This window comes from Arachis ipaensis, chromosome B06 (genome assembly GCF_000816755.2).
Source record: "Arachis ipaensis cultivar K30076 chromosome B06, Araip1.1, whole genome shotgun sequence".
Lineage (NCBI taxonomy): Eukaryota > Viridiplantae > Streptophyta > Magnoliopsida > Fabales > Fabaceae > Arachis > Arachis ipaensis.
Genome location: NC_029790.2, coordinates 102,361,322 through 102,372,521, shown reverse-complemented (window position 1 = coordinate 102,372,521; position 11,200 = coordinate 102,361,322).

Here is an 11,200-nt window from a genome sequence, read left to right as displayed (position 1 = left end):
GGATATGGGAAAGAGGGTAAGATTTAATAGGTGAAGGGTATTTGGGGAAGAGTGTTATGGAAATGTGTGAAGAGTAGAGAAGAAGAGGTGGGATAGGTGGGGATCCTGAGGGGTCCACAGATCCTGAGGTGTCAAGAAATTTGAGTCCCTGCACCATTCTGGCGTTCAAACGCCCATTGTGTGCCAATCTGGCGTTTAACGCCAGCTCTGCTACCTTTCCTGGCGTTAAACACCAGTTTGCTGCCCTTTTTTGGCGTTAAACGCCAGCCAGATGCCCATTTCTAGTGTTTAACGCCAGCCAGATGCCAGACAGCCCTTTTTGGCATTAAACGCCCAGAGTGCTGCCCATTCTGGCGTTTAATGCCCAGAATGCTGCCAGGCTGGGCGTTAAACGCCCATTCTGCTATCCTTACTGGCGTTTAAACGCCAGTAAGCCTGTCCTCCAGGGTGTGCTATTTTTAATGCTGTTTTTCATTCTATTTTTGATTTTTCAATTGTTTTTGTGACTTCACATGATCATCAACCTAAAGAAAATATAAAATAACAATGGAAAACAAATAAATATAATTAAATAACATTGGGTTGCCTCCCAACAAGCGCTTCTTTAATGTCAATAGCTTGACAGTGAGCTCTTAGAGAGCTTCACAGAGACTCAGAGCTTGATGATGGCCTCCCAACACCAAACTTAGAAGTTGAGTGTGGGGGCTCTGTTTGACTCTGTATTGAGAGAAGCTTTTCATGCTTCCTCTCCATGGTTACAGAAGAAGATCCTTGAGCCTTAAACACAAGGTAGTCCTCATTCAGTTGAAGGACTAACTCTTCTCTGTCTACATCAATCACAGCTCTTGCTGTGGTTAGGAGGGAGCTTCCAAGGATGATGGATTCATCCTCTTCCTTCCCAATGTCTAGGATTATGAAATCAGCAGGGATGTACATGCCTTCAACCTTCACCAAGACATCCTCTATAAGTCCATAAGCCTGTTTCCTTGAATTGTCTGCCATCTCTAGTGAGATTCTTGCAGTTTGCACCTCAAAAATCCTTAGTTTTTCCATTACAGAGAGGGGCATGAGGTTTATCCCTGACCCCAGGTCACACAGAGCCTTCTCAAAGGCCATGGTGCCTATGGTACAAGGTATTAAGAACTTTTCAGGATCCTGTTTCTTCTGAGGTAATTTCAGTTGAACCAGATCATTTAGTTCATTGATGAGCAATGGGGGTTCATCCTCCCAAGTCTCATTACCAAATAGCTTGGCATTCAGCTTCATGATTGCTCCTAGATATTGAGCAACTTGCTCTTCAATAATATCTTCATCCTTTTCAGAGGAAGAATACTCATCAGAGCTCATGAATGGCAACAGTAAGTTCAGTGGAATCTCTATGGTCTCTATATGAGCCTCAGATTCCTTTGGTTCCTCATTAGGGAACTCCTTAGTGGCCAGTAGACGTCCATTGAGGTCTTCCTCACTGGAAATCACTGCCTTTCCCTCCTCTACAGGTTCGGCCATGTTGGACGTGTTTATGGCCTTGCACTCTCTATTTGGATTCTCTTCTGTATTGCTTGGGAGAGTACTAGGAGGGAGTTCAGTAACTTTCTTACTTAGCTGACCCACTTGTGCCTCCAAATTTCTAATGGAGGACCTTGCTTTAGTCATGAAGCTGAGAGTGGTCTTAGATAGATCAGAGACTACAGTTGCTAAGTCAGAGTGACTCTGCTTAGAATTCTCTCTCTATTGCTGAGAAGATGATGGAAAAGGTTTGCTATTGCCAAACCGTGATCTCCCACCATTATTATTATTATTATTGAAGCCTTGATTAGGCTTCTGTTGATCATTCCATGAGAGATTAAGATGATTCCTCCATGAAGGATTATAGGTGTTTCCATAGGATTCTCCCATGTAATTTACCTCTGCCATTGCAGGATTCTCAGGGTCATAGGCTTCTTCTTCAGAGGAAGTTTCCTTAGTACTGCCTGATGCAGCTTTCATTCCAGACAGACTCTGAAAAATTATATTGACTTGCTGAGTCAATATTTTGTTTTGAGCCAATATGACATTCAGAGTATCAATATCAAGAACTCCTTTCTTCTGAGTTGTCCCATTATTCACAGGATTCCTTTCAGAAGTGTACATGAACTGGTTATTTGCAACCATTTCAATGAGTTCCTGGGCTTCTGCAGGCGTCTTCTTCAGATGAAGAGATTCTCCAGCAGAGTGATCCAATGACATCTTGGACAATTCAGACAGACCATCATAGAATATACATATGATGCTCCATTCTAAAAACATGTCAAAAGGACACCTTCTGATTAATTGCTTGTATCTTTCCCAAGCTTCATAGAGGGATTCACCTTCCTTCTGTCTGAAGGTTTGGACTTCCACTCTAAGCTTGCTCAACTTTTGAGGTGGAAAGAATTTGGCCAAGAAAGTATTGACTAACTTTTTCCAAGAGTTCAGGCTATCTTTAGGTTGTGAGTCCAACCATGTCCTAGCTCTGCCTCTTACAACAAAGGGAAAAAGCATAAGTCTGTAGACCTCGGGATTAACCCCATTGGTCTTAACAGTGTCACAGATCTGCAAGAATTCAGCTAAGAACTGATGAGGATCTTCCAATGAAAGTCCATGAAACTTGCAATTCTGCTGCATTAGAGAAACTAATTGAGGGTTAAGCTCAAAGTTGTTTGCTCCAATTGCAGGAATTGAGATACTCCTTCCACAGAAGTCAGAAGAGGGTGCAATAAAGTCACCAAGCATCTTCCTTGCATCTCCACCATTGTTATTGAGTTCGGCCATCTCTTCTTCTTTTTCAAAAAATTCTATCAAGTCCTCTCCAGAGTGTTGTGCTTTAGCTTCTCTTAGCTTCCTCTTTAGAGTCCTTTTAGGTTCCGGATTACCTTCAACAAGAATGTTCTTATCCTTGCTCTTGCTCATATGAAAAAGAAGAGAACATAAAAGAATAGGAATCCTCTATGTCACAGTATAGGGATTCCTTTATGTGAGTAGAAGAATAGAAGAGTTGAATGAAGAAGGGAGAAGAAGAAGAATTCGAACACAGAGATGGAGAGAGGATTCGAATTATAAGAAGAAGAGAAGTATTAGTAAATAAATAAAATAAATAGAAAGAGATGAGAGGGGGAGAGAATTCGAATTTTAAATTAAAATAAAAGGAAAATATTTTTGTTTTTATTTTAATTATTGGTTAGTATTCGAAATTTAAGAGAAGAAATAAAATAAAATTTGAAAACTAAATGAATTAATTAAATAAAAAGAGATTTTTGAAAAAGTTGTTAGTGATTTTCGAAAATTGGAGAGAGAAAAGTAGTTAGGTAGTTTTGAAAAAGATATGATTGAAATAGAAAACTTTTAAAATCAAACAAAAAGTCAAGTAGTTAATTGAAAAAGATTTGAAAATCAATTTTGAAAAGATAAGAAATTAGAAAAGATTTTGAAATTGATTTTGAAAAAGATATGATTGAAAATTTATTTTGAAAAATATTTGAAAAGGAAATTAGAAATATTTGATTTTTGAAATTAAAGTTGATTACTTGACTAACAAGAAACTCAAAGATATGATTCTAGAATTTAAAGATTGATCCTTTCTTAATAAGCAAGTAACAACTTGAAAATTTTTGAATCAAAATATTAAATGTTAGCAATTAATTTCGAAAATATGAAATAAAAATAAGAAAAAAATTTTGAAAATCAATTTTAAAGTTTTCGAAACTATTAAAAGATATTTGAAAAAGATTTTAAAAGATAAAATTTTTAATTTGAAATTTTGACTTGACTAACAAGAAACAACTAAATTTTAAAACTTTATGACTAAATCAATTCAAATTTTTGAAATTTATGAGTGAAATAAGGGAAAGATATTTTTTTATTATTGAATTTTTAGTGAGGAGAGAGAAAAACATAAAAATGATGCAAAACACAAGAAATTAAGATCAAAACTAATAATGCATGCAAGAACATTTTGAATGTCAAGATGAACACCAAGAACACTTTGAAGATCATGATGAACATCAAGAACATAATTTTAAAGAATTTTTAAGAAAAGAAAGACATGCAAGACACCAAACTTAAAAATTTTTAAACTATAAACAGTAATAATTCAAAAATGCATATGAAAACAAGAAAATACATCAAACAAGAAAAATTTAAAGATCAAACAAAGAAATTCATCAAGAACAACTTGAAGATCATGAAGAACAAAACTCACTGCATGGATTTTCGAAAATTTTTAAGAAAAATTAAAAATATTCAATTGATACCAAACTTAAAATTTGACACTAGACTCAAACAAGAAACATAAAATATTTTTGGTTTTTATGGTTTTATTAATTTTTTTTGTAATTTTCGAAAATTATTTTGGAAAAAGAAAATAAATAAATTCAAAATTTTTAATAGGAATTCCAGGAATCATGCAATGTTAGTCTAAAGCTTCGGTCCGAAAATTTAGACATGGCTAAATAGCCAGCCAAGCTTTATGTAAATGCTTCGGTCCAAAAGATTAGACATGGCCAAATGGCCAGCCAAGCTTCAGCATACAACTCAGACATATAACAGCCAATTAGATTGGAATCCAAAGGCTCTTGCAATGATAAGTGAAAGCCTCAGTCCAAAAGATTAGACATGGCTTAGCAGCCAGCCAGGCTTCATGTATCATCTGAAACTCTAGAATTCATTCTTAAAAATTCTAAAGAACAAAATATAAATAATTTTTGTATATAAATTTTTTTTGAATTTTTTTTGAAAATAAAAATAAAACAAAATTACCTAATCTGAGCAACAAGATGAACCGGCAGTTGTCCAAACTCGAACAATCCCCGGCAACGGCGCCAAAAACTTAGTATGCGAATTGTTGATTTCACTTTTCAACACTTCTTCACAACTCTGTGTAACTGACCAGCAAGTGCACTTGGTCATCCAAGTAATACCTTACGTGAGTAAGGGTCGATCCCACGGAGATTGTCGGCTTGAAGCAAGCTATGGTCATCCTTGTAAATCTCAGTCAGGCGGATTCAAATGGTTATAATGTTTTAGTAATTAAAATATAAATAAAATATAAAATAAGATAGAGATACTCATGTAATTCATTGGTGGGAATTTTAGATAAGCGTCTGGAGATGCTTTGTTGCTTCTGAACTTCTGCTTTCCTACTACCTTCTTCCAACCATGCGTTACCTCCTTCCATGGTAAGCTGTATGATCCTCTCGGATGAAAATAAATCCATATACGCTGTCACTGCACGGCTAATCATCTGTCAGTTCCCGCTAGCGTCGGAATAAAACCATTGTCCTTTTGCACACTGTCACTTGCGCCCCACATTCGCAGGTTTGAAGCTCTTCACAGTCATCCCCTCCCAGATCCTACTCGGAATACCACAGACAAGGTTTAGACTTTTCGGATCTCAGGAATGCTGCCAATGGTTCTAGCCTATACCACGAAGGTTCTAATCTCAGATTCAGTTGCTCTGTTGTCAGGAGAGGCAACATGAATCATTGATTAAGGACCCAAGAGAATATACTCCAGCTGTCGTCCAATGACCACGTTGAACATCATGTAGATCGCTTTGTGATTGTCAGGCACGCGATATTGGCTAAGCGAGTAACGAAGATTGGGTGATTGTCACGGGTCACCCCTTCATTCTGACTTAACTGAATTAAGTATGAGAGTATATCTTGGAGAAGAAGTAGGCGTGAATTGAATAGAAAAATAGTAGTAATTGCATTAATTCATGAAGAACAGCAGAGCTCCACACCTCAATCTATGGGGTGTAGAAACTCCACCTTAGAAAATACATAAGTGAAAATGGTCTAGGCATGGCCGTGAGGCCAGCCTCCAAAGGTGTACAATGGTCTAAAAGAGAGAGACGTAAAATAAATCACTAAAAGTAGTTTTTATACTAAACTAGTAACTAGGGTTTACACAAGCTGAGTAACTAAGTGCAGATAGTGCAGAATTCCACTTCTGGGTTCCACTTGGTGTGTGCTTGGACTGAGCATTGAAGCTTTTTCGTGCATAAGCTGTTCCTGGAGTTAAACGCCAGCTTTGGTGCCAGTTTGGGCGTTTAACTCCAATTCTGGTGCCAGTTTGGGCATTTTTTGCCAAGATGTTTTAGGCTGACTTTGAACGCCAGTTTGGGCCATCAAATCTCGGGTAAAGTATGAACTATTATATATTGCTGGAAAGTACAGGATGTCTACTTTCCAACGCAATTGAGAGCGCACCAATTGGGCTTCTAAAGCTCCAAAAAATCTATTTCGAATGATGCAGGGTCAGAATCCAACAGCATCTGCAGTCCTTTTTCAGCCTCTGAATCAGATTTTTGCTCAGGTCCCTCAATTTCAGCCAGAAAATACCTGAAATCACAGAAAAATACACAAACTCATAGTAAAGTCCAGAAATGTGATTTTTGAATAAAAACTAATAAAAATATAATAAAAAGTAACTAAATTATGCTAAAAACTATGTAAAAACAACGCCAAAAGGGTATAAATTATCCGCTCATCAGCGCCACGTATAGAAAACGCAGAAAACGCTGATTGTTGCATTTAATTCTGAGTTAAACTTTATTTTTTTTAAAATAGGAAAAGATATTATTTAATTTTAGAAAATAGATTTTAAATTAATTTGGATTAGATATAAAAGGAAAAAGAAACTTCTCTTCTGGGGGGATTCCAACATTAGTTAACTTTTCATTCCACCTTAGCCCAATTTAGAATCCTTATTTTCTCTTTGAACCATGAGCAACTAAACCTCCATTGTTACGGTTAGGAGCTCTGTCTATTGTATGGATTGATACTATTTTTTTTCTATTTTAATTCATGTACTGATTTATAATTTAAGAATTATTTTCATTCGTTATCTTATGAATTTGGGTGGAACGGAAGTATGACCCTCTTTCTAATTGAGTTCTTGTATAACTTGGAAAAGCTCTTTACTTGAACAACAGCTTGAAAACATATTCTCCTAAATTCTAATTATCTGGACTTAACGGGATACGTGACATATAATCCTCTTATATTTGGATAATTAGGATTTCTGTGGCATATAAACTAGAATTAAGCTTCACCCTCTAATTGGAATTAAGTGACCAAGGAATTGCCGGTTGATGAATTTTAGAGGAGACTAGAAAGGTCTAAGGAATTAAGGTCTAGTCACATATAGTTTGCCATGAATTAAATCTTGCATGTTTAGAATAAATTAATAAGAAAAGTCAATCCAGAAAATAGATAACTCTAAAGCCTTAACTGCCTTCTCCATATTTTATTCCCAACTTATTTATTTTCCTGTCTTCTGTTTAATGCTTTTTGAACTCTCAAACACTATTTTCTGTTTGTCTAACTAGGCCAATCATTTAACCATTGTTTCTTAGTCCATCAATCCTCGTGGGATCGACCCTCACTCACCTGAGGTATTACTTGGTACGACCCGGTGCACTTGCCAGTTAGTTTGTGGTTATAAAATTTTCGCACCAAGTTTTTGGCGCCGTTGCCGAGGATTGACTGTGATTAACAACTATTAGTTGTTTGATTGCTTAGATTAGGCATTTTAGTTTTAATTTTATTTAAATTTTGCTTTAGTATTTTCAAAAAAAAAAATTATTTTGATTTATTCAATTAAACCATTATTTTTTCTTTTCTCTTAATTTCTGAAATTAAGTTTAGTGTCCCCTTAGTTATTTTATTTATTGAGTTTATATTTCTTTTATGTTCTTTCTTCTTTGCTTGCCTGTTTTCCACATGGTGCGTTTAATTCTGTTTGGTGTTTTGTGCTAAGAAAAAATAATGGAGAGAGATCACATGGGTTACTACTCACACCCAAGTAGTGATTCATATTATTGTGGATGGAGGAACTATCCGAATTTTAGTTGGCAAAGTCAAAACCAAAGAAACTTCAATGCTCCATGTTCCAACTATCAAGAACCACCATCTCCATATTCATATCAAGAACCACCATCTCTATATTCATATCAAAAACCACCATCTTCTTATTCATATCAAAAACCACCATCTTCTTATTCATATCAAGCACCATCAGATCTTGAGCTTCTCATGAAAGAATTCTTACATGATATAAAGACAAGTGTCAAAAATATAGAGAAATATGTGCAAGTTATTATCAAGTCCTAGGAAGAGGAACAAGCAAATTCCTTCCCAAGAGATATAATGCAAGATCCTATAGAAGAAAGTGAGGAAATCAATCAAAGGAGTTCATACTCCAATGAATTAGAGAACTTTTCACTCTCACGCATGGAAGAAGAGGAAGATGCAAAAATAAAGGAGGAAGATACACAAACAAAGGAGGTTGTAAGAGATGAAAATAATTATGGGAATCTATACTCCAATGAAGTAGAGACTGGCATAGAGAGCGAGTTTATTGAAGCACCAATTCAAGAAGTTCTTGATGAAGGGCACACTCTAACCATCACACAACACCCAAATTTTGAAATCAAAGAAGTGAAGAGAAACCAAGAAAAGCACTGAAAAGGAGATTGTGACCAAGAAACAGAAGAAAATATCCATGAAAAAGAGAAGGTCAGAAAAAAAAACAATCCAACCTCTACACCAACAAGCAAGGTGAATCAAGTTAATCACAATAAAAAAAAGCTTGTTAGGAGGAATTTATATCAAGGGGCACTAATTTTCACCTCTCCCCCCTTGGAGACATTTCTTTTAACCAACATGGAAGAAGAGGAAGAAAATTCAACAATCAAGTGTCACGCTAGTGACATTAAAGAAGCGCTTGTTGGGAGGCAACCCGATAATTTCGTATCCTTAAGTTATTTTTCGTAGTAGTGGTTTTCTTACTTATTTGATTTTTATTGAGTTTTTACTGTTTTTCTTTCGTTTTAAGTCTATTTTGATCATGCAGCTATTTTAGAACAAGAACCGAACACTTCAAAAAAAAAAAAAAACGAGCACACAACGCGCAAGCATCGCTGACGCGTACGTGTCATATGTATGAGCGTGAAAAATAAAAGTGAACAGAGAGTTGAGTAGGAGTGGTTTTGGAACTATGTTTTGCGCACAAACAAGCCTATGCGTACGCGTACCTCACGCGTGCGCGTCGTTTGCGCTTTTAGCCACCCACGCGTGCGCGTCCCTGACATGTACGCGTGACCCTGAAAATCAGCGTCAATGAGTGTTTGGGCAAAGAGTTGTGATGGCTTGGGGCTGGAATTGTGCTAGAGGCACAAACTTGATCACGCGTACGCGTCCCTGACGCGTGTGCATCCTTTGCACAAATGGCCATTCACGCGTTCGCGTGCATGACGCGTACGCGTCATATGAAAATTTTGGTTCCCAGGCCACGCGAACAGAGAGTTGTGCGTGTGCGCGGCCGCCTTCGCGTGATTCGCACAAACCAAGGGCACGCGTACGCGTGCTAGATGCTTACGCGTCACTATCAAAATTGGGCGACCTACGCGTACGCGTGCTGTATGCGTACGCGTCACCTGTGCCGCACACCTCCACTAGTGCGCCGTCCAGTTTTAATTTTCATTCTCTCTCCCTCCCAAATCCTATTTCTCTCTTGTTCTTTTATCCTTTTATTTTTCTTTGGTCATAATATTTGTTTTTTTTTGTTTTTAGTTCTTCTTTGCTTGAGGACAAGCAAACCTTTAAGTTTGGTGTTGTCGCTTCGCTTATGGATTTTCTGTTTATTTTAATAGCACCAAAGGGAGATGAATGTTCTTTATGGAGGAATGAAATGGCCACAAGCATAACTGAGGTGGTTGAGTTCCTTTCATTCTATATTCGTTCCCGTTCTTACTATGTTATGTTCCAATTTTCTGCTATTTTGCTTTGTTTATTGCATGATCCTTTATTAGATAAATTCCTAGGTTTTAGTTTAGTTCTGTTAGTTGCTTTAATTTTGAAAGCTATCTCATGTATTGCCCACTGAGCTTGAAATCAAAAAGAAAGAAGAAAAGATGTAATGTATGAGAAATTGAGTTTAATTTCTAGAATAGTCTCATTTATTCAAATGTGGTGGTATTTTCTGTGACTCGAAATGCATGACATGAACAGTGCATAGTTAAATTTGAATAAAAGAATGTTGATGTACAAGGAATAGAAATTTAGAGACCTATTATGAAGTCTCTGCAATAAGTAAAAGTTTAATCCTTGAAGCAAAAGAAACAACATTGAAAAAAAAAAGAGGATATAAAAGCAAGGTCCAAGGCTCTGAGCATCAATAACTAGGGAGGTCAGACATGATTAAAATCTCAAAGAGTTGTTTCCCTAGTCACATGCATGTGGTGTTCTTGTGTCAAGTAATCCTTGAGACAAAACATTTAGAGTCGAGATCAATTGCAATTAACAGAGTATGCCAAAGGCTTTGAGCACACTGTATGGGAGTAACTGAAAGGAAAATCAGAACTTAAAGAAAGTTCCCCAGTTAAGTGCTTGTGGTGTTTCTGTGTCAAGTGAAGCTTGAGACAAAACATTTAAAGTCACAACTAGGCTCAAGGTGCAAAGCACCAAAGAAAAAAGAATCAAAGAAAAATTGCTGTGTTCAAGGGTTAAATTGAGTTACAAAAGATTAGAGAATTCATAATGTTATCCGGATTCTAATTCCGAATGACAGTGACATACTTCTGATTCAAAGGAGAGTGAGATGCAAAAACTATTCAAGATTGCAGTTGTAAACCCCACTATAAGAAGAGACATAAACTTAATCGAACTATCATTCTCATGCAAATTCACATTCTAAGCCTATATTATTTTGGTTGCTTGAGGACAAGCAACAATTCAAGTTTGGTGTTGTGATGCGTGAGCATCTTTTCTATCTTTTCCTAGTAAATTTGCATTCAATTTGTTGAGTTTAATCAAGAATTAATTATCTTTTAGGCACTATGGATGCTACTTTGAGTCGTGTGCAATTCTGTTTATTTTAGGTAGCATTTGGTTAGATTTGATGGAGCTTCCGCAAAAAAAGAGAAGAAGGCTATATAGGGCAGGAATGGCTCAGATGATGGAGAGGAAGCTTGCGCAAATGGAATCAGCACAAGAATTAAAGGAGATGACAGCGAGGAGCGACGCCTGCGCATATCTGACGCGTGCGCGTGATTTAGAGCTTTCCTTGGCGACGCGTGCGCATACCTGACGTGTACGCGTGAAAAGTGAAGTTGCACAGCGACGCGTGCACGTACCTGACGCATACGCGTGACACGTGAAGAAGACCATCGATGCGTACG